The sequence below is a fragment of the Marmota marmota genome, unplaced genomic scaffold (genome assembly GCF_001458135.2).
Source record: "Marmota marmota marmota unplaced genomic scaffold, marMar, whole genome shotgun sequence".
Lineage (NCBI taxonomy): Eukaryota > Metazoa > Chordata > Mammalia > Rodentia > Sciuridae > Marmota > Marmota marmota.
In genome coordinates this window covers 2,631,581-2,651,055 of record NW_025999894.1, presented here as the reverse complement: position 1 = coordinate 2,651,055, position 19,475 = coordinate 2,631,581, and the positions used below count along the sequence as shown (strand labels likewise).

The window sequence follows — 19,475 nt, the reverse complement described above, 5'->3', positions numbered from 1 at the left end:
CTGCGCTGGCTCCACCCCCGCGCTGGCTCCACCCCCCGCCGCAGGGCAGGTGTCAAGCTGGCGGGCGAGTTCTGTCTACAGCTGGTCCCAGCCTCGGCCAGCTCTATCTTGTCCTCCTCCTTTTCTTTCTTCCCCCGATGGTGGGACCGGGAACTGAGCCCAGGGGTGCTCTACCACTGAGCTCCATCTCCAGCCCTTTTTACTTTTTATTTTGAGACAGTCTCGCGAAGCTGCGCAGGCTGCTCTCCAACGGACCAACCTTTTGCCTAGCCTCCCAGGTCTCTGCAGGCTCCCACCACCACACCGAGCCTCCGCCTCCGCCCTCCAGGCCCGGGCTGCCATCGTTGATCCTTGCCTCAGTTTCCACATCTATAAAGTGGGCCTCGTCTGTGACCCTCCCTGGGGCAGCTGTGAAGGGTACATGGCATCAGTCTCTGCTCGGCGCCCAGAACAGGGCCCAGCACACGGCAGGCGGCCTGCAGGTGATGAGAGCGCTGCACGGAACCCTTGCTGGTGGCGTGTCCCTGAGTGTGCCCGGCACGCAGCCTGGGGAGGGACTCGTGCTTTCCTAGCCTTTCCCCAGAGACAGACCTTGAGTCAAGGATTTGGGAACAAGATGTCTATTTTGGGAGGTGACCCCAGAAAGCACCCTAAGGGGATATGAGACAGGAAAGACGGGCAGCCAGCACTGGTGAGTGATGACCACTTGGACAGCCAGACATCAGTGCCCTGGGCACTCCTAGGTTATCCCCCTGGTGGGAAAGGAAGCCCCTGGAGGACACCCCAGGGTGCTGTGAGTGGCAGGGCTGTGAGGTGGCCTGGTGTCAGGCACCCTAGCTGCCAAGGGCTGAGAGCAGCCCATTCACTCCTATGGCCACTCGTGCAGGCTACTGGATCGGCCAGAGAAGGCGCTGGGCAGAGCCTGGTGCTGAAGGAAGCCCCTGGTCTGAGAAGGGAGCAGTCAGCCAGCAGCTCCCGCCTCACACACAGGTACCGTGTTGAGTGTGCAACCCACCTACGTGTGCACTCCTGTGCATGCGCAGGGGCCTGTATCCTTCCCCGGACCCTGGATCTGTGCGTGTCCACATGCAGGTGCCCACCTGGAGGCATCCCCCTGAATCTGCTCTCACACATGTGTACACACAGGCAAGCATGCACACGCATCCATGTCCATGGCTACGCACATGTGCACACCCCATGGTCCCTCGCCCAACCCTGGCAATGGCCACAGGGCGGCAGAGCCACTTTGGTCACCTTGGCAACAGGGCAGGAAGAGGCTAGTCTGGGACAGCCTTGGTTCAAAAGCAGGGAAGAAAAAAAAAAACCCAAACACTGAACACAAAGAGACTAGGTGAAATAAAGGAGCTGGGAGTGGGCACGGCTAAGTCCCCTGCTTTGCCCGCAGCTCCTGATCCCCCCCTGGCCTGTTTGTCCTTGCCCCAGCAGAGGGCTGCCAGAGCAGGGGTGCTGGTCCAAGGATCCACATCAAGCTGACTTGGCTGAACTCCAGGAATGGGTCCCTTCAGAGTCTTGGGGAGCCCACTCAAGGCACAGTCAGCAGGAGAGAAATACCCTGGAGGTGCCCACTCCCAAAAATACAGAGCCCCAGAAACAGGCACCCCAGACACCAGGCACTCTGCAAACCTGGGGATGCTGGGCCGCACCCATACAAAAGTTGCCCTCTCTGGACAATTAATGCACTAATTGCACACACTGCCCGTGGCCAGTGCATTAGCCCAGATCATGTGATGATTAATTCACGAGCTCCCTTCTCTTGCTCATCCCCACGGCCAGCTCATCGGCCTCAGGTACCTTTGCTGGGCAGGGAGGGGAGGGAGGGAGGGAGGGCAGGGAGGGCAGGGAGGAAGGGCCCGACCCACAGACGTTTTCCTATCCATGCTCGAAAACATTGCATGCTATTTATATTTCATCAGACAAGAGTGCTCGGGGATGAAACTGCCGGTGATCCGCTCCCTGCAGGCAGCGGGAGCCTACAACCCCCACTCGGGCGGTGGTGAGGATGTGGACTCTTGCTCTCCAGCCTGAATAGCTCAGGTTTCCTGTATTCTCTGAGATGGCCCTTACTCCAGAGCCCATGGCAGGAACTTTGGTCACAGCTGCCTGGACTGCCCTGCAGTGCCCTGAGAAAGCCCTACAGGGCAGATTCAGCTATTATCCTATCTGACACATGAGGGAACTGACATTCAGAGAGGTCAAGTGATTCACCCAAGGCCACACAGCCTGGAAGAGGCAGAGCTGGGCAGGCAAACGCTGACAGGCATATCCAGAGCCTGTGCCTTTAATGCCACAGCATTTGGCGTCCCCGATTTAGTCTCAAGAGGAGCCTCACCGGTTAGGCACATTATGATGCCTGTTTCACGTGGACGAGGAAACTGAGGCCCAGAGAGCTAGAGACTTGCCTGGGGTCACACAGCCAAGAATGGAAATCAGACATGGCCTTGACGGACAATGCGCTCCTGTCCAGGTTCTGGGTGAGACCCCTGGACGGACCCCTGGCCAGAGCCTCCCAAACACCTGGGCCCAGGGGGCGGAAGGTGCAGCCAGACAGGGTCCCCTCACCTGCTGGGGACATCTGTCTCAATGCCCATCCCACCTCCAGACACCACATGGAGGCCCGGCCTGGCCAGCTCTGTGACTGCAGAACATGACACGTGGAATGGGCCCTTGAATTGGCCCTTGAATCCCAGCACCAACCTCCCCCTGCCACCCTCAGAGAAGCCCCGCACCCCGGCCAGGACAGGCCTATCCTGTCAACACTACCCCCCAGGGTATCCCACAACCACTGGCTTCCTCTGAGCTATAAGAAGGCCAGCCTCTGCCCAGCAAGGCTCTGCCCGGGCCTCAGTGTCCCCATCAGTGGGCACCAAGAGCCCCTCCAAGGGCTGAGGTGGGCATCGGGGACCAGGCCCCAGCACGAGGCCATCACCCAGTCACACCCAGCAGATGTAGCTATGGCCATCCCACATGCTGTCCGCAGACTGGGCACCTGGCAGGGCACCTGGTAGGCTCAGCAGCGCGATGGCCCCCTGACTCCCTGTCTCTGTACCAGCAGGTACCCTGCCACCCCCTCCGGGCCTCAGTTTTCCCGCCTGTCACCTGGAGACTTCTCACAGGACTCCAGGACGACAAGACTCCAGATTTGTACGGCCCTCAGCTCCATCGTCATCGAGGCCTTCACCCCTACATTCTGACTCCAAGCCAAGACAGCTGGCACTTCTGAGTGTCCCCTGTCCCCTGCCCACGCTCTGAGGGCCCAGTGTGGCCACGGTGCCAGACCTCACCGGGACCCAGGTACAGCAGGACTGTGGCCCAGCTGAGAAATCAGGGGACAGCCCAGGCAGGCGACAGAGGCCCCAGGGCCCAGAGACGGCCTGGATCACACAGCAAGCCAGGCCAGACCACACTCTGAAAATGGCCCTGCCCACCAAGCACAGAGGCTCCTCCCTGGTCTCACCTAAACCCCAAACACACACCCTCCCCCTCGCCCCAGGCCAGTGCACAACCTTCCCCAGAGATCAGCAGCAGCTCGGTCACTGAAAGCCTTTGGGCAGGCAGCTTCGCCTCCGTCTTCCCACCTGTAACATGGGTCAACACAACATGATTCTCATGTGGATCACCGAGCTCACGAAGACCGTAGAGTCAGGACTAGCATCAAGAAGTATTCCTATCATTAAGTCTGCGGTCATCACTTCCGTGCCAGAAACCAGGGGTCGAACAGGAAGTAGCCCATCCACCCCCGTATTGACCACACCAGGTAGTTACGGTTGTGTCCACGCTTGGTAGAGCCTCGGGGGTCCTTCAATGCTGAATTCCCAGGAGTTCCCACCTCCGGGTCTTTCCCCAGCTGTTCTCCTCCCCAGGATGCGCAGCACCAGGGTTGCTCTGTCACAGCTGACCACACAGCAGTCACCGTCCTCCCTCTCCCCACCCCCTTAGCCTCAGTCTGAGCCTCCAGTCCTCTCTGAAATCACTGCGTCCCCCCAGGGCGGGGTGGGCACAGAGCAAGGGGCTCCACGTCCATTTGCACAACAAAAATCAATCGTGGGAGCTTACACTTAGGGAGCATCTGCCGGGCGTCAGACGCCGACCCCCAGGTACTATAGTTGGATTCTCGTTGAAACCTCGTAAGAGACCTGGGAGTCAGATGGTCTAACTCTACAGATGAGGCACAGGGAGGGGACCTGCAAACACTGAGACTCAAGTGGACCACTGCTCAGACCCCAGCACCCCGTCTGTTCCAGCACATCCTCTGTGGCCTCTCCCAGCTCAGTGGGTGGGAAAGGAAAAACCTAGCACTAGTGCCCTACAGAGGGACGGTGCCCACCGTCGCACCCTCATAAATCTGAGCTTGGAGAAGCCACATTCTGAGGAGCACAAGCACAGCTAAGTGGCCCGGGGAGGATGTTCCCAGCCTCGGACCATGGGCCAGGCGTATGCCCCAATGCTCAGGGTGGGGGCTAGGTAGCAGGGGATTACGGGTATGACAGCTGATCTACGAGATCCAATTGTGCACTCTGGGTCTAATACGGGCCTTGGGAGCCAGGTATGGAGGCACACGCCTGTAATCCCAGCCACTGAGAGGCTGAGGCAGGAGGATCGCAAGCTCGAGGTCAGCCTGAGAAAGTTATCAAGACCCGGTCTCAAAATAAAATAAAAAGGGCTGGGGAGGCAGCTTGGTGATTGAGCCTCTGCCTAGCCTGTGGGAGCCCCTGGGTCCAATCCCTAATACCGGAACAGAAAGCAGGGAGCTGGACCTTAGGGGGTCTAAGTGCAACAAGACCACGTGCTGGAGAGAGTGGGTGCTCAAGGACATGGTGGAGGGGCCCTCAAGGGGCTGCAGAAGCCGAGGAACAGGGGGGTAGCAGGGCCAGCCGCGGGGGGGGGCACATCCAGCCACGGGTACAGATCATTTGGGAGGGTCCCGAAGCTGGGCTTCTGAGGGCTGGATCCTTTGATCATAGCTCAGGGAAGCATCAGGAGCACCCCCTCCCCAAATCCCTCGGGGTCCTCATCCACACAGTGGAGAACAAGAACCCTAACACTTTCCAAGGCTATTATGTGACATCGAGGTTCCAACACCAGTTAAACTTTCAAGCTACGTGAGCCTCTGACCCATGTGCTTCTACAAGCCCCAGCAGCCAAGGTGGGCGGGCAGGGGGTACAACAGAGGCAGCCTCGCCAGGGACGTCACAGGAGACACGTGTGGGTTTGAGATTTCAACTCTGCAGTGGGAGGAGTGACCCCTCCCGGGGCAGCGGGCTGCACAGGAGGGGACAGAAGTTCCTAAGGTTCAGAACACAGAGTGCAAGGGAGCGATAGGTCCGTGGGACCTGGGGCCCCAGGTTGTCCACAAATGCCCTCCCTACCTGTGACTGTCCACGCACAGGTGTCTACGCAGCACGCCACTCGCTGTGCCTGCAAAGTTCAGGCAGGTGGACGCTGCCCAGGTCCTCCCCATGGTCCCAGAGCCCACACAACTAAGGCCGCACTTCAGTGCTGCTCACACCGTCAGCCTTTCCAGCTATCTTCACAACCCACATCTGCCCACGCTGCCCCAGTGCTGTAGCGACCAACATCTATACCATCTGCAGTGTAGACAGCCAAACCTGGTCTACACGATCCACCCCGGGCCCCATCTCCTGAACCCACTTGCCTGGGCTTCACTGGCTGAGAAAGCCTCCTTCACTCGCAAGAAGGGTCGGGGCCCACGAAACCCCCACTATACACAGCAGAAGAACCCCAGACTGAGGGGAGCAGCTGGCTTGGAGCCCCTCCAAATATAGCCTTCGGGCACAGCCCCAGTGGGGGCTCCTGCCAGCCCTCAATGCTGACAGGCTGATTAGGGGGTGGGGGATCCGCTGCGACTGTGCCCCCCGCCTCGAGCAGCTGCAGCTTGGGGGTGCAACACAAAGGGAGAGGGCTCCTGTTGGGGGCATCTGTCCATCTATCATCTGTCTGCTTGGTGACCCTTTCGAGCAACTAGACTGGTCCTTCCCTGGTGGGTCCCAGCCAACAGACTGTGACCCCAAGTAAACACACACGGATCGCCAACTCCGTGCCAGACCTGGGGGAACCCCCAGACACACGATAACACTGGGACTTGGATGGGCAGGTGTAAGCTGGAGCTGAGAAGCGCTGGTGGCATGACCCAGAGAAGTCACAGCAACTCAGGAAGAGAGCTGCCCTGGACTCCTCCACAAGCCCCACTCCCAGCCCCGGGCACAAGTCAGCCTGGGTCACGGTAACCACAACCCTAGGAGGGAGACTACAGTCCCTGTGCTGTTTCTCAGGTGAGGAGTGCCCAGACCCACAGCCACAGTAATGCCACAGCTGGGAGCCGCCCAGCCAACCCCAACCATGGGCCCCAAGCTCAGCCCTCCCCACCCACTAACCAGAGCAGGCCAGGCCTGGACGGTGACTGTAACCATCCCACTGAGGTCGCTCAGCACGCAGCAGCCCCAACTTCCAGGGAAGGGTGGAGGTTCAGAGGTCAGAGCCAGTGCTGACCTCCAGGGGAGGGGTCACTATGGCAAGTAAAATCTGGGCTAGAGATGATCCCAGGGTGCAGAGCCCAGGGCTGGCCAAGGGGTGCCGGGGAAGGAGTGTGGATAAGAAGAGGCCTGAGCCCTGGGGAAGGAGTGGGAAGAAGGGGATGGAGGGTCAGGGAGCCAGGCTTCCAGGCCAGGAGGCTTTCACAGAGCCACGGAGTGAACAGTAAGGCAGGCCCAGGTGACACCCCAGAGCACCAAGACCCTGTTGTGAATATTTTCAGAGACATCGAAGTGGCGAAGGTCAAGAAAAGAAGTTGGGGTAAGCAAAGGAACCCCAGAGAGGAGTTCTGTGGGCAGAGGGAGCCCAGAGACGAGGCAGAGGCCAGAGGAAGGTCAAGAGCACAGGCTCTCGAGCCGGGAGACAGCTTTCAAAGACCGATCCTCAAAAGTGAATCACAGCTACCACCTGCCCCTGCAATGCCACTCCTGGGTATACAGCAAGACAATCGAGACAGGTGTTCAAACAAAGCCATGCACGCGACTGTGCACCGCAGCCTCGGTCCCAACCGCCAAAAGGTGGAAATAACCCTGGTGTCCATCAAGTGACACGCGGACAAAAATTCTGTGGGGTCTGTCCACACAGTGGTGTGCTGTCCAGCATTCTGACACACACTGCAACACGGGTGAACCTTGAAACCAGGACGCTACATGAAAGAAGCCAGGCACCAAGAGCCACATGCTCCATGAAATGTCCTGACTGGGAAAATCCAGATACAGAAAGCAGCCTGGTGATTGCAGGGAGGGAATCAAGAGGAACTGCAGATGGCTACGGGGTTTACTATTGGGGTTAGGAAATGTCTTGGGGGACTAGACAGAAGCGGTCAATGCACAACATCTTGAGTGCCCTCCCTGCTCCTGAAATGTTCACTTCAAAATGGTTCATTTGACCTTTTTTTTTTCTTTCTTTCTTTCTTTCTTTTTGGTAACAGAGATGGAACCCACAGAAGCCTTACCACGCATCTAGATCCCCAGACCTTTTTAGCTTTTATTCTGAGACCGGCTCTTGCTAAATTGCCGAGGGTCTCCATACGTTGCTGAGGCTGACCTTGAACTTGGGATCCTTCGGCCTCTGCCTCCTATATCGCTAGGGTGACAGGCGTGCGCCACCATGCCCAGCCTAATAGGGTTCCTTTTATATGATATGAACTTCAACTCCCGACCAAAAAAAAAAAAACGGGAGATGAAGAGACACACAAAGGTTGAACGAAATCACAGCCCGACAAATCCAAACCCAACAGCCCTCAGCAGAGACATGGCTACCCCTAGACCAGGCCACGGGGGAGGTATGCTCACTGCTGTAAGAACAAGAGAATGCAAGAAATACTGTTCCCGTGGCCCCTCTTCCTTCGGACCCCCCTCCCACTCCCTCCCTGATTGCCTGCAGGTCTCTGCTCAGATGGAGTCTATATGGTCCTTGCCCTTGGAACATAAGCTCCCTGGGGCAGAACTCTGTTTTGTCCCCTAGAGTGTCCTGAGGCCAGTGGGAGCCATGCCAGCCCCCCGCCCCCGCCCTGTGGGCTCTCAGTGGTCACCTCTGCAAGGAATCATTCCTGACCAGCATCTAGGGAAGGGTCCAGCGGTAAGAGGGAGCCTGGACACAGCGATGGCCTTGGGTATGTGACAGGTGCCAGGCCCCCGAGAGACAGCGGGGTAACAAGCTGTCTTCAGGGAGGGGAAAGGCGGGTCCCAGAAGGTGAGCCATCCTGGTGGGGCCAGTGGAAAGTCTCTTCTTTGATTTTCCCAGTGAGAGGAACAGTCACACTGTCCGGAGGGTCTGGGACCTTAAAGAGACAGGAAGGTGGTCCCCGGAAGGGAGCTCAAGTTCTGGAATAGGAGGGAAGGGGAGGGTCCAGGATGACACCCCAAGCTCAGAAGCAGGCCTCCTGGCAGTGAGCAGAGGGGTCTGTGACACAGAGGGCCACCCTAGCTGCCAGGACTGTGACCGTGCTCAGGGCTTGGTATTTTTTTAATTTGTGCTCCCTTGCAAGTATCTAGGGGCTCCCAAGAGGCAGATGGCTGAAGACCTCTGTGCCTAAGTCCCCAGGGACGGCTCTGAAAAGCCCTCTGAGGGTTCCCGGGGCTGGACACGCCTCTTCTGGAGGGCACAGGTGTGACAGTAACCCCCAGAAGGCAAGCACCCAGAGTCCCTTCCCCTGGAAGCCTTCTCTGCTCAATACCCAGCCCTCTGCAGAGACTTCTACTCAACCCAGGGATCTGTGGGGACAGCTGCTTACCCACAGGATTAGGGATCCCCAAGTCAAACCGTGGATGAATTCATAAGCAACCAACAACTCAACTGTCCCCCCAAGTGACAAAGCGGCCCCATCACATCCTGGAGCATCCTGCAATACTTACTTACAGACAGATTTCTGGAAAGACAGACAGGCCCACACTTCACCTCCACAGAACCTGGAAGCCCAGCTCTGGTGAGCAGAGGGTTCTCGGAGACATGAAATAGAAGGAAAGGCCAGGCCTGTCACTATCTAAGAAATTTATGGGGGCAACACACTCCCCAAGAGTTTTTGTAAGGACTTTGGCCTCCACCTTCTCCTTACATGAGTCCAAAGGGCTCAAACAATGGCCTGTCTTCTAGCCTGGCATTTGGCAAGAGAGCAGTCAACAGGACCAGCCTGCACTTGGTGGCTGAGGTCACAAGGGGGATGGAAGGCCACAGGTCACCCAGGGTGGACATTAGCTCTGTCAATCCCTCCCCTTCTCCGGGCCTCGGTTTGTTCTTCATGGGAAGGACCCAGAGAGCCCTCTGCCATCTACAATTCCAAAACAGTCCTAAGCCCTGGAACATATCCCATACAATAAGAGCCTGTTTAGGCCTGTTTCTCAGATTAGGGAAATAAGAGGCTGCTCAGGTCACCCAGCAAGTGGGTGACCCCCCCCACTTCAATCCATGCCAGCCTGGCCCACGCCCAGTGTGGTCACTCTAAGCCAGAGACACTCTCTGGGACAAGACATCTCCTAGGATCCTAGGGCCAGGGGTCTCCCTCCTACTAAGGGAGAACCCAGCGTGGCCCTGGGCCTCCTCCTGTGGGGCTTCCGGATCTGAGCTGAAATCGGATTTGGCCACCTGCCTCCCTGAGCAGCTCCCATCTCTCAAGCCTCTTTTCCTCGTCCAACCAGGACATTTTTGAGAATTAAATGAGATAATGTTCGGGAAAGGACTGAGCACAGCGCCTGGCACAAGCAGATGTGGGGTAAACAGTCATTTTCATTATTATATTTGGGTGCCAAATCTCAGGGAGACGTCGCGCCACTTCCTGAGAAGTAAAGGGCGCCCAGTGACACCGCGGCATACTGAATCCACCATCAGGCATGTGCTGTGCTGGAGCCCCCAAAAATATCCTGATGGTGGCCAGGAGCCCAGGGAGAGGCAGGCGGCAGGCCAGCGCATCACAGTGAGCCATCAAAAAAAAAACACAGGCCACCTCTAGGGGGACATGCCTGGCTGGTGGCCCAGGGAGGGGATCTGAAGGAGTAAAACCCAACCTCACCTCCCATGACTGCAGCTAATGGAGAAACTCAAAAGTCCCTGGACCCCTTAGACTCTAGGCACAGGCAGGGATGCTGGAAAAATAAGCATGAGGTCACCCAGCAAGTGGGTGACCCCCACTTAGATCCATGCCAGCCTGGCCCACACCCAGGTCCTCTGTGAAGTGGGGCAGCAGCTCCCTGTCCCTGAAGTCAGCCACGAAGACCCCTGTAGGGTGAGAAGTCTCCCCCCCGCCATGAGGCAGGGACATCCCACCTGACTCCCTATGGTGGGGGGGTGGATATGGAAGTCTGAAAATACCCCCCACCCTGCCTGCCAGAGAAGAAACCTCAAGAAGATACATTAACATGGAAAGATGTCCCACCTCTGAACCAAGAGAAATACACTCCCCTGTTAGACCTCCCTGTCTGCAAACTGGGAGGTGGGCCGTGGCAGAGGCATACACACAAACCCCAAACCAGCACGACCCCATTGGAGGGCACAGTGGTAACAGCTCACAAAGTCACAAAGGCACAGCCCCTTCAACCTGGCAAGACCGCTTTTCCAGAACTTTCTGTTGGGACTGCCCAGGCACCAGGACCTAAGTGTCACATTATTGCAGCAGCAGTATGTTAACAATAGCCTCCCCGCCAGGCTGGATAGAGACCTAGAAGTGAGTACATCACAAGTGAGGCAGGTTAACCAAATGGAAACTCAGCCTCTTCCGGAAATACCAGTCCGATTTTTAAAGCCATTTTACTGATTGCTGTAATCATAAAAGGCGTTGTCTCCCACACCCTCCCCTTGTCCCAGGGCTGCCTGAGAACTGATTGCTCCTAGCAGCCCCACAGGGAAAGGGCCATTACTATCTCCATGACACAGAGCTGCTGGGTCATCTGCCCAAGGACATACAGATGGTAAGTGGCACCGACCAACAAACAGAACCCCAATGGTATGTGTCTCCAAGGTAGATTGCCCGAAAAGAACATTTCTCTCTTTTTTTTTTTTTAAGACTTTGTTTTCCCCAGTGCTAGGGATGAAACCCAGGACCTTGCACAACCTAGGCAAGTGCTCTACCGCTGATCTACGCCCCCAGCCCTTTTTATTTTTATTTTTTATTATTTTTTTTACGATCATGTACATTGTTTATTTTTGTTTCCGATATTTAAATAATGTCATGCTTTTTGTGAATTGCTTTCTTTTGATTTTTCTTTTTTTTAATTTTTTTTTTATTAGCTGCTCATGACAATACAATGATCTTTGTTTTTAGACAGTGTCTCGCTAAGTTGCCCAGGCTGGCCTCCAAACTTGGAATCCTCCTGCCTCAGTCTCCCGAGCAGTTGGGATTACAGGAGCGGGCCACCCACACCTGGCTACTCTATTTTTCTTTGAAGAAGAAAATATCAAGATACAGGGTGGTATTTCCAGGTAAGACCATGTGTTGTGGGTCGACAAAAGATATGTCCACCTGGAAACTGTGAACGTGACCTTATGTAGGTAAAGGATTTTTTTTTGCAAATGTAAATAACTTAAAGGTCCAGAGATGAACTCCCCGGAATTAGGGTGGTTCTTAAATCCAACCCAAGCACCTTTCTAAGAGAAGGAAAGATAGTCTAAGGAGAAAGCCACGAAGCTACAAACCAAGGGTCATTGCGGACGGCCAGCAGACACTAAAAGCCAGGAGAGACCCAGAACAACTGTCTCTCAGAGGTGACAGAAGGAACCAACACGTCCACACCAGGATCCTAAACTTCGGGCCACCAAAACTGGAAGGCACATTTGCACCAGTTTTTGAGCATCCTTCATCCCAAAATCCAAAATCTCAAATGCTCAAACCTCCAACATTTTTGAACCCTGACATGACACTGCAGGTGGAAAATTCCATACCATGAAACTTTGTTAAATAATAATAAAATTAGTGAAGATATTATGTAAACCTACTTTCAGGTCATGCGTCTTAAGACGTATATGAAACACATCGATACATGCTTAGATTTGGGTCCCATCCCCAAGACATCTCATTATGTATATGAATATATTACAAATTTTTTTTAAAAACAACTGAAATACTTCTCATCCCAGCATTTCAGATAAGAGATGTTCAACTTGTTCTTTTTTTTTAAATTTTTTAGTTGTAGTTGGACACAATACCTTTATTTATTTATTTTTATGTGGTGCTGAGGATCAAACCCAGGGCCTCACATGTGCTAGGCGAGCGCTTTACCGCTGAGCCACAACCCCAGCCCTCAACTTGTTCTGTTTTGAGCCCCCAGGGTGGCATCATGGCTGACATAGCCACAGGAAAACTGACACAGGGTCCAGAGTGCTCCTGCAGTCACTGCCTGGACCTGGCTGACTGTCCCTCCAGACTCCTGCCCCTCGATCTTTCCACCCTCTCCCAGACACATCATCAGGCGTATGAATTTGTTCAACCCATTTTTCTCTCGTGTTCCCATTTCACAGGTGACACACTAAAGCACAGCCTCAAGCCACAGCTCCCAGGACTCCCGCACCCCACCACTGCCCTGTCCTCCCAATTTCCTCCCTGTCTACCCTAGCTCCACTTGGGGTGTCCTCACCTAGCTACTACAGCTGGCTCTGAGGCCATCAGGAGGCAACAGGGTCGGGATAAGCCCAGAGCCTGGTCATCGGGTCCTGGTGCTACAGGGCCAGGGCATCTGCTGTGGGGTCAGAGCCAAGACCCCTAAATGGACGAAGCTCTAGCTCATCAGACCCAGGCCAGCTCACGCCCAGCAGAGGAAAGGAAGAGGGCACGCATCAGGGTGTCAGTCCTCTGTCACTGCATCCCCAGAGGGGGGCTTGGGTCACGCTAAGACTGCGGCACAGGTTCCTGGGGACGCTCCCTGAGATGATCCTCAAATCTCCCATGGCCCACGGAGGGACCTGGCTGCTCTGTCTGGCAGGTGCTCTTGACAGCTTGAGACCCAGCAGGGTAAAGGGATGGCGTGGCTGAGCCTCCGGCCACACAGCAGAGAGGCGCAGGGAGGAGAGGAAGCCGCCCTGCCCTGCGCTGTCCTGCCCTGCCCACAGAGCCAACGCACTCAGGCGGGAGGCTGGTGCCCATTTCACAAATGGAGAAACTGAAGCTTGAAGAGGAAGAACACTAGGGGGGGTCATTATCACCTCCCCCCAGAATCAGGGCATCGGATTCTTCCTAAGTAGGAGCCCAATTCTTCTCAAATCATTCCTTCGGGGATGACAGGGTGGCCGAACAGGAGAGAGGCACAGTGATGCGGGTCTCCCAGAAGATCGGGGAGTGACCCTCCTCAGGACAAAGGATCTTCATCTGAAGACGGTGAAGAAGCCAGTGATTCTCCCTCTGAGAGGTCAAGGGCACCAGAGAAGCAAAGAGTCTATCTGGAGAAGTAGTGGGTGCTCCCCCTTGGGAATCCAAGTGGGGGGCTCACTCTGCCCTAAGAGGAAGCTGGACTCACCCCATAAATTCCACAGCCTCAAAGGAATGGGACCTGCCCTGGGGGCCTGGGGGCTAGACTGCAGCAAAGAATGGCTACTGGGCAAAATTAGAAAGTGAATTCCCAGACGCCCCTCCAAACCCAGAATTCTAGAAATGGAGCCAGGGGACCTTCGAAATTGCTAGTGGGATCTGAGAAAGGAGGTATCTAGGCAAAGAGTCAGCACCTCTCCTGGTGCTAAGATGCTCCAATTCTGCAGTTCAGGTTTCCTGTTTCTTCAAAGCTGCTAAAACTCTACAAAAGAATCCATGATGCGTGAACCTCAGTGGCTCGGCACGCATTCAAAGACTCCACAACTAGGATTCTGTGATCCGGAGACTCGGTGACTCAGCCCGCAACCCATATGCAAAGAAGACGGGATGAGAGCCGTGGGTCCATCAGGCATTAGGACACCACACAGTCAGGGGACACAGTGGCATGGATGGGAAGGAAGGAAAGAAGGGAGGAGGGAAATTAGCATGCTTATATGCCTCCTTAGCATACTAACATTTGCACAACCACTGAGAAAATCCAGAACGTTCTCTAATGATGGTCCCCTCAAGAACACGAAGCTTTTTTTGGGGGGGGGGAGGGAGTGAGAAACAGAATTTGAGAAGGAGGGGTTCACTTTCCACCCTGCCAATGGCTAGATACTTAACCAGGAGCATGCAACCCTCTTGCAATTACAAATTGTAATAAGTGACAAAGGAATATGGGCACTCTTCCTGAGTTGGTTTACTTGTCCATTGGAACCTCCCTCACCCACCGAGATACCAGCCCCACGAGAGCTGGGGGGGGGGGCGTCTTGTGCACTGCCACATCGTGACTCCTGGCCAAGGACGAAGCACAGAGCAAGATCTCAAGAGCTATTTGTTGTAAACACGAATGATGCTAAGATGTGACCTCCTCGGGCCCCACAGCACAGACATGTGATAAGGCAAGATCCCTAGGATTCTCTGGGAAGGGAAGGGAGAGGCCGGAAAGAACAGAGATGGGCCCGAGGATGGCCTAGAAGAGGGGTGTATTCCCTGAGTTTGCCGCACCCCAGCCCTACCTAGGCCCTATTTCCATATGGCTGAAGCCAGGACCTCTCGGAAGCCCCACCAATGAGCATTCGTCACCTGCCTCAGGACTCCAGCACCCCCTGAAGCCCCAGGTGTCCACCCTGTCTCTGCCCTCCATGTGACCCATCAGGTCCCCCCACCCTGCTCCTTGGGCGATGCCAAGNCCATTTCCTGGTCCGTCTTCTGTGTCCAGGTGAACTTCAGGAACTGGTGACCTGTCCCTGCACACCTGGCTGAGCTAAGTGGCTCACCACTAAGTGGCTCATGTTGGAAACACAAGCCCTGTCTTTTCAGAGGCCACCAAATATGAACTAACCAGTGTGCATCTGGGTCTCTTGACAACTAGGAAGCTGCTAACGTTGATCAGCGCCAATTTTAAAAAACTAATAGACATCTATAATATACATATACGTGTGTGTGTGCATATAAACCTGGGTGGTGTGTCCAAAAAGAGGCTGAAAAATAAAAGTCAAGTGCACTGACACAAAACACACACAGCCAGAAGTGTGAAAATGCTAAACTGGGCCAGGAATGGAGACCTCCCACCCAACCCCACCTCCTGAGGCCTCCATACATTTTTATGATTTGTACGGAAGGAAGCTAAGATTCACTAACTCAAAAAAAAAAAAAAAAATCCACTGAAGGTTGAGAGGTCCGTCTCCCTGGGCCTCAGTGCACTTAGATCTGCAATGGGAACAGCTTCTGCCCCTTCTTGCAGGGTTGGGGCAGGGACATCGTGAGCTGGAAGCAGGCCAGGTGCCGGGGACGTGACGAAGCTCAGAACTTGCAGACAGTGAGGGCACCGATACAAAGAATTCAGTCCAGAAGAGAAGCTTGACATAAACCCAACTCCTTCTCCCCGTAGCCGAACAGACGGTAGGCCAAAGGCCCGGAGGAAAGGCCTGAATCTCAGCTCTGCCCTGGACAAGTCTACAATTCTGGAGCAGTGATGTCATCCTTCTGAGGTTCAGTCTTCTCCTCTGCAGAATGGGCAGCAATTCTAGCTACCATGGCTACTGAGCATTGGCTGGGTGTTAGGCATGATGCGTGTCTGAAGCTGCCCATTCCACCCGATGTGTTTACTGAGCACCTACTATACACGGGAGGGCAGGGGCCCGGGCCAGGGTCTGCAAGGTCCTCGCACCCTCATTTCTGCCGACACCACCACCCCTGGCCCTCAGAGGTACACACACCAAAGCTCACATTTCTACTTCCCCATCCCAGGTAATCCCAGGGGCCTTCCTGTGGCTGGGGCATCAGATCCACTGCACGGTCAAGAAACCAAGGCCAAGAGAAGCGAGGCCCAGAGAAGTGCATCTCCCTCACCCCACCTCCTCCCTGGCACTGCTTCCCTCGAGTCTCCCTCCCACATAGTGAGAGCCATTCATTCAACAGCCATGTATGAAGCACTTCTGTGTATGCTGGACACACTGCACGGAGGACCACGGGGCACTTCAACCCCAGAGCACGTGCCTCCACAATTCATGCCAGTCCAGCAAAGCCAGAGTCACTGAAGCATCTTTGGACATTTACTGAGCACCTACTACGTGCCAGGCCTTCACTAGGTCCTGAGGATGAAGCTCTCTGGGGGCTGGAATGGCAGGCCCCCAGGGCCTGTGTGGGACCTTTCTCAGGGGGCCAGGTAGCTAAAGCCAGCCTGGTACATACATACTCCTGGGTGGGGTGTCTGCTGAGCAAGGAAGAGTAAGGTCAGCGCCTAGGAAAGTTCCAGGGCTCTGGGTCAGAGGCTCACAGCTTATGGCCCCTCCAGAGCCTCCTCAGCCTCCAATCCCATCTGTAGAATGAAGCTAATGCCACCCTCTGCACTGGCAAGCCATTAGGAAATTAAATCAACTAGCAGAGCGCTGGGCCCTCAGCCAGTGTGCCCAGTAAGGGCTCTGGTCCTGCCTGAGGCCTGGCTCCTCCAGAAAACCCACCTGCCCCCACCCAGTCCCCCCACCCCCAACCCCATGGCTCCTCTTGAAGCCTCCGGCCGCCCTGCCCGCGGCCCAGTTCTCAGGCGGCTAGCTTTCATCTGCAGCCTTCCCCTCCGCAGGCTCCCTACCACACTGCCAATCCCCCACAGCAGCCTCTGTGGGGCCGAGCCCACGCCCACCACACCTTCCGCACGGCCAGCCCAGCCTCCACCCCTCCTGCTGCCCATGAGCTGCACCCCCTCCCAGCCTCTCCCTGGTGCCAGCCGTGGCAGGGCTCCAGCAGCAGGCCCCAGGGGACAGGCAGGTGTGCCCATGTGTCACTCACAGGAAAGCCCTGGCCAAGTCTCAGCCACAGGCACCAGGTGCACCTGTCAAAGGGAGGGCCCAGCCCAGAGTTCCTGGGCACATGGGGGCTGAGGGGGACCGCTGGGCGAGCACAGAGGTGCCGCAGCAGCCCCTGCCTGCAGGCCTAGCAAGTCACCATAAGGGTTCCTAGGAGTGACAACAAAGTCACTTTCGCCCCCCTACCTTGTGCCAAGGCCTCCAGGTACCATGCATGGTGTTGCCAACTGTGGCCCAGGGCACCAGAGGCCTGGCCAGAGAAGAGGAAACTGCACACAGGCCGGCTGGCCCAGTGCTGTATGCAGCGCTGCAGGGTGCTGCTGCCCCCGATACTGGGGTTACTATTATCACTGCTGTTGTTATTATTTCACTGTCTTCAGGGCCACCTACTGTCACCCCGTCCTTCTTGGAGCAGACTTGGGGAACGGGATATGGTAGCCCCCGGGCAGGAAGGCTGGCAGGGCAGCCCCAGGCTAGGGGAGAGCTACCTAAAGGTTGATTTCAACCCAACCTGCTGCAAGGCTTCTCCAGCACAGCTCAGCCCCCTGAACATCCCTCCACCAGGTATACGCCTGGAGGGACCCCTGCCTCCGTCACCAGGTGGCCCTGTGGAGATCTGACATGGCATTTGGGCACAGCCAGCATCCAGAGACAGCCCGACAAACTCAGGCCTTCCCCAAGAGAAGACTCATTCTCTTCAGAGCTGAGGAAGGAGCTCAACTATGCTCTCACCAGGGAGGGGAACAAGGAGGTGATCTGAAACTTGGATTGCACTTCTTCTAGGCCTGGGCCAACTCTCAACATTTAGAGAGCGCCTACTGTATGTGCACAGCAGTGCCCTAGAGGAGAAGAGAGCCCTTCCTTGTGGTCCAGCACACTGCAGCCCAACCTCCTTGTGGGCAAGGATGCTCAAGCTCCTCCCCCTTCACACCATGCTCTCTCTCAAGAGGCCTGGCCCCACCTGATGCCAGCCCTTCCAGGGTACCCCCCCCCCCGCGCCCGGCAGCCAACCTGAGGTCCCCTAGCTGGTGGGAGGGGCCACCAGAAAACTGCGATATAGACTATAATGAGAAGTGTCTTTGGAGGTCCCTGGCAGACAAGGAGGGGGCTCTTCTGAGAATACAAGAGGGAGCACTCGTCCAAAAGACCCCAAGTCTCTGGTGCTGAGCTGTCTCTCTCCTGCCACATGGCGGCGGTCCAGGGTGGAGCTTCGGGTGAGAAGGGGGCTGTCAACGTGCAACCTAGCGCAAAGTGAGGCTGGGGTCCGGTCCCGGGTGGGGGGGTCAGCACCCAGGGGCTGGCCTTTGCTGGCACCTCAGCGAGGGAGCCAAGGCTAGGCCGGAGGCTAACGCCTTCTGGGTTCGCACCTTCGAGGAGGCGGCTGCCGATTTCAGCGGCGTGTGGGCGCCTTGGCGCTCCCGGGAGACAGAGCCTAGGAACCCCGGTTCCGAGACGCGGATGTAGGGGAGCAGGAGGTCCCCCAGCGCTTTACAGCAAGGCTCAGACCTGGGCACAGGGGAGTGAAGAAGAAACTAGAAATGGCCCCAGACAGCACCACATTCCAGGATGGGTACGCCCCCTGGGAAACGGGTAGGGGAAGGCTCCAAGTCTCCACAAGTCCGGGCTGCAGGGAGGTAGAACCTCCCAGAAGGGGAGGCCACCACCAAAGAAACACTTTCCTGTGACCCCATTCGTAACACAGGTTTTTAAGACACTCACATGACAAGTGCACAGAGGCACAGACACTGCCAAGGCCTCCAATCGCATTGGAAGCCCCCCCTCCCAAGGCGCTTCCCACCCCAGTTGTCACTTGCCTTGAGCCGCTGAATCCCCTTCCAGCTTTTCCCCCACCCCAGGGCACTTAGAGCAAGCATGCACACCCAGGAGGGACCCTCTGCCCTGAAGCCCTGCGGGCTTCTCCCAAAGCAGAACGAACCTCTGGCTGAGAACCATTTCCAGAATGTTTTTACTCCATTAGAGCACAAGAGACGGAAAGAGAACCGACTTCAAGGACCCCGCTGGTATCCAGCTGGGAACATCCCAGAGGCCAGCTCCTAAATCCCACGCGCCCTCTCAGTGGCCCCACCTTGATGGTGGGGTCTCTAGGAAGGTCACGCCTGGAGAGACCAAAGCCGCGCGCCAAAGTAGCTCCCTTCTGAGCCCCCCCTCAGGCAAACCGGCCAGAGGGGGGCCGAGGCTCCTCAAAGTTTTCCGGAGCGCCCCCCGGGACGAAGGTTAGCCCGGAGCAAAGTTCCCTGGTGGCAGTACCCGGAGACATGGCAGAGGAAGAAAAGCTCGCAGTCAGCATTTCCTTCGATGGTTCACCAAGGGAGGGAAAAAAAAAAAAAAAGATGAAAAACGAGAGCGAGGAAGAACCCTCCTGCCCCACCTTCCCTGTTGCTGCACCGCCTCGTGCGCACACCGGGCCGGGAAGGCGGCCTGCGGGGAGCTGGGGGGCCGGGTTCCTGGGGGGGGTCCGTGCGCCCGCGGCCGCACACTTACCTCAGTCAGTAGCCCGGGCGCGGCGCGCTCCGCGTCCTCCGAGCTCCGGGCGGCCGTTCCTGGCCCCGGCTGCCGCTGCGCTGGCTGCATCGCCGCCGCCG

General features: G+C 56.4%; 1 protein-coding gene across 2 annotated transcripts in view; it reads right to left on the bottom strand.

Moving 5' to 3' along the window:
* Kcnj12 (potassium inwardly rectifying channel subfamily J member 12) overlaps nt 1–19,475 on the bottom strand; it is a 36,648-nt gene extending 17,173 nt beyond the window's left edge. For both annotated transcript variants that reach the window (XM_015503520.2, XM_048795479.1), the window contains exon 1: nt 19,375–19,475. The gene's annotated coding sequence lies outside the window, so the exon portion shown is untranslated. The remainder of the gene's footprint in view (nt 1–19,374) is intronic.